Consider the following 4,043-nt stretch of genomic DNA (forward strand, 5'->3'; position numbering starts at 1 on the left):
CTTTTAAGTGATCTTTATTTTTTTATTTTTTTTATTCTGCTTGTTTCTAATGTCGTTGCCTTATTTTATCTGTTCTTTGTACCATTGTCCTATTGTTTTAACTGCTTGCCTGTTTTAATGCTGTTTTGTTTTGCTTTTATTATCTTTTCTGCTCTGTAAAGCACTTTGAGCTGCATTTATGTATGAAAGGTGCTATATAAATAAAGTTTATTATTATTATTATTATTATTATTATAGCATGTAGCTACTGCTGGCGGAGAGGTACAAGCATGAAATCTGAGAAATAAGCCCAAACATACACTCAAAAAAGTAAAACAATCACCTTGTAAGTACGACTATTAAAAAAAGGTATATTAGCTTAATAAAATCTGTGAATATCACTTATGGGATCCTTTTAGTTGGATATACAATAATTAATGAGTAAAAATCCAACTGTTATTTGTGAGTTAAATGTACATCTATTGTTTTAGTTCATTTCATGAAAATAAATGAGTATATGCCAAACTGGTAATATTGGTCAAATATATATACAAGTCTCAGTAAGTTTCCATCATAATATTTGAGAATGGAGTAATCGTACAGATCAGTTTGAAGAAATGTAATTATTACTCATTCCTACCCAATATTATTAGTAGATACGGTATCTACTAATAATATTGGGTTGAAATGATCTAAGATACCCATTAGACACGCCTACCTGCCTCTTATTGGCCAGAGTTCATAACAGCGATGAAAGCCGGACCGATACGAGTCATCCCGAGTGGCAGGCTGGCAGCCATTACAAAATTTACAGCAGAAGCAGTAGCTGAGCCGCGCCACGCAAGTGAAGTGAAGTTACAAGAGAAGTTCTCCTTCATGGTAAGTAGCCAGCTATCAAATGTTAATTAAATGTTGACCGTGTCTTCATACTTTTTTTTTGGACCGGACTAAAGCCATGGTTTACATGACGCTCGTATAGGGCTAGCAAAACTAACAACTGTCAAGACTAAAGAGTGCATGCTAATTTTCATTCAGCCCCACCATAACGTAACGCATGTGGTCGTCGACACTATACACATAAACTACACATGTTTCAGCCATGTACATATACACAATATCATGTTAAAATGCATAGAATAGCCTACACATTATTTGCGAGGGAAAGTTCGCGCCGAACGGGAAGGGCTCAGGGCTGCATGGTAATTGTAGTTCATTTGACTTACGATTGTATGTATGGCTCACTGAAAGAACTATCAAAATGGCCGCTATAAACGCGGGCTTATTTATTATGTTGAATTCTATGCTGTAATATTAAACTAAACATGCTTCATCTATACAGTAAACGTTAGACGATAAGCTTGTTGTTTTGCGGTGCCTGCGTGCGGTTCATGTTTTACGTAGGCCAGCAGTATAGGCTATAGGCTTGAGCTTTTAGAAATATTACTTTTGCTAAGGGGGACATAGACCAACAGGGGAGCCCACGACGGGACGGACGGCCGCGACCGGGCGTCGCTTAACGGGGGAGGATCATGAAGAAGTGACGCCGAGGAAGCGACGCCATGGGCCGTCGGAGCCCCCCTAACCGACCGCAATAGGCGGAACGGGCTGGCGGGGCTGCGATATTAAACATTTTTCAGGGAGAACTCTTGGGGCCTCTACGCAGCTGCGTAGTTTGCGGTAGAATGGTGAATAAATCTGCAGGCAGCGTCAGACAGTGCAATTACATGTGGACATTGTCATCCAGCACAATCATTGGAATTATAAACTGCATGGAACGAAATGCATTTAGATCAGTGCTAAATGTCTGTTAGCAAAAGTAATCATTCTAAAAACTCAAGCCTGCTTGTGAGCTTGTAGATGAGCTATATTTCCACATTTATGTTTTTAAAGTATACGGTGTAAAGTATACAGTTTAATGTTCGTTAATGTTTGTTTTGTAGACTGTTGAATAAATCACTGCAGCTAAGAGCCAACATCAGACAGAGTGGACATTGTCAACTATAGCCTGTAAGTCCAGTATCATTAAGGCATTTTATATACTAGCCTACTGCTAGCCAACTTCTTATGCTGCAATCACACTGGCAGATGCAAAAGATACAAAGCTACAAACATTGCAATGGCTGTATCTTCATGTCGCTCACTTCCATTAAACATTAATAGTAGACTAGACTGTATCTTTGCATCTGTCCGTGTGACTGTGATCGCAACATTAGGTATTTGACTATTTATGGACTAAAGTCCTGTATAAAAATGTATGTTGCTTTGTCTGATCATGTGCATGTCTGCATATTTGTCTGTAGACTCTGTAGGCATCAATGTCTGGCTCCTTCTCTTCTGTTTGATTCTCCTTCCCTGCTGCTGCCAACAATAAAGCCTCGTCACTGCTTGACCTGGGTTCCAGGAGGTAACAACCGTAAAAAACACACACAATGTATTCATAATTTCATATATACATCGTTGCTGTTGGGCAGAAACCTCATATCTCCATATTTCAACGTTTGATGTTTTGTCACCAATACTACAGTGTCTGCACAAAAGTAACAATAAATAGCCGGTCTACAAGCTCACAGCATTGCTCACAGTCTCATTGCGTTGTGTGCATGCTTGTAAATCTGCTATTTCAGCTTTTTGGGGGTTTTAAACTATTAGTCTTTCTGTGGCATTTATAAATATTGAATCAATGCAAAGTATTGACAAGAGTGTGCCTGATGGGAAATTAACAGGGTTTCATTATTGTGTATTTAGTCTTATTTTCTACTGTCCATGTCTTCCAGCTACACCTCAACTCTTTGTCTCCCGGTATGCTGTCCTCTTTGCCTCCCGGTGGCTGTCCCCCAGGCATCTAGACTCATACAGACAGCAATTCAACAGTCTGGACAAACAAGTGACTGGATACCTTACTGGTAGGACACTGTTTAATAATTGTTTTACAACCTTTCTATACAGTTATTCAACTATATTCCTGAAACATTGTGTTGCAGATATTATTCATTTACCACTGCGTTGTCTGCTCGCTGCCTTATATGAACACAGCTGCTTCAATAATTCTTCCCTGTGTAATATTTTGATCCTTGAGGAGGATAATTAAAATGTTGAATCATTGAGATTTTACAGTTGGGACTCAGTAGATGTAGTTTATCAGTGATATGGATTTGAGTGGTGCCTGACGGCTCCAACTAACTGCTATGTCCATATGTATGTCCTGATGAGTACGAATTGGGGTTGATTGGGCTGATTCAGGTCACACACACAGCAGCCATAGTACAGTGTACAGTACGAGTTATACTGTAGAGTATGAGTTGTACAGTACAGTACGATGCATATAGTTGCATCGCTCAGTTCACACAGGTGTGATTTTTATAGATTAGTTGGTATGACAAATATTAGTCAAACTCATTTTTGAAAGAAACATTACATCAGTCTGTTGGTTCCCTGTTAACACCTAGTGTATCTCTTCTAGATGAGCGTCAAGGATGTAAAGGAGAGATGGCTGGCCTTGTTTGATGCTTCACAAGTGAGTAAATTGGATTCTTGTAGCAGGGTTCAACAGAAATGACATCCTGCATGTGACACACATTTACATTGTATTTAACCAATTGTACCCATTCCTGGAGCAACAGTGGTGGAAAATGGATGTACAAGATCACAATGTGATTTGTTTTTCTCCCTTCCCCTCATCTGTTTTTCAGGTCAGCGCAGAGTTCAAGTTGATCACTACAATGAAGCTTGAGCCGAAATTCATGGAGATGTTGGACCTCTACACACCTAAACTGGACCTCTACACACCTAAACTGGACCTCTACACACCTAAACTGGACCTCTACACACCTAAACTGGACCTCTACACACCTAAACTGGACCTCTACACACCTAAACTGCTGTCCATGTTCCAATCTAAGAGAGGTGCTGTAGGAGAGCCACATCGGGCAGAAATGAGTGCTCTGCTTCAGGTAATAAACCATTTAGACCTGAGGATGATTCTTAAAAACGGCTTCTAAATCAGAAAATAGCAGATATGCAAGCTCACATTGCATCTCACTGAAGTCTGTGAAGTTGCAGATCTT

At 39.6% G+C, this 4,043-nt stretch overlaps 1 long non-coding RNA gene across 1 annotated transcript; it reads left to right on the forward strand.

The window, feature by feature from the left end:
* Positions 1 to 813: 813 nt before the first annotated feature.
* On the forward strand, positions 814 to 3,752 carry LOC310864446. The gene is made up of 6 exons (XR_014569748.1): positions 814 to 858; positions 1,920 to 1,986; positions 2,280 to 2,383; positions 2,754 to 2,882; positions 3,440 to 3,493; positions 3,669 to 3,752. It is a non-coding gene; the product is annotated as an uncharacterized lncRNA (long non-coding RNA).
* Positions 3,753 to 4,043: the final 291 nt, after the last annotated feature.

The sequence above is a fragment of the Protomyctophum parallelum genome (genome assembly GCF_964188405.1).
Source record: "Protomyctophum parallelum genome assembly, chromosome: 1".
In the NCBI taxonomy this organism is placed as follows: Eukaryota; Metazoa; Chordata; class Actinopteri; order Myctophiformes; family Myctophidae; genus Protomyctophum; species Protomyctophum parallelum.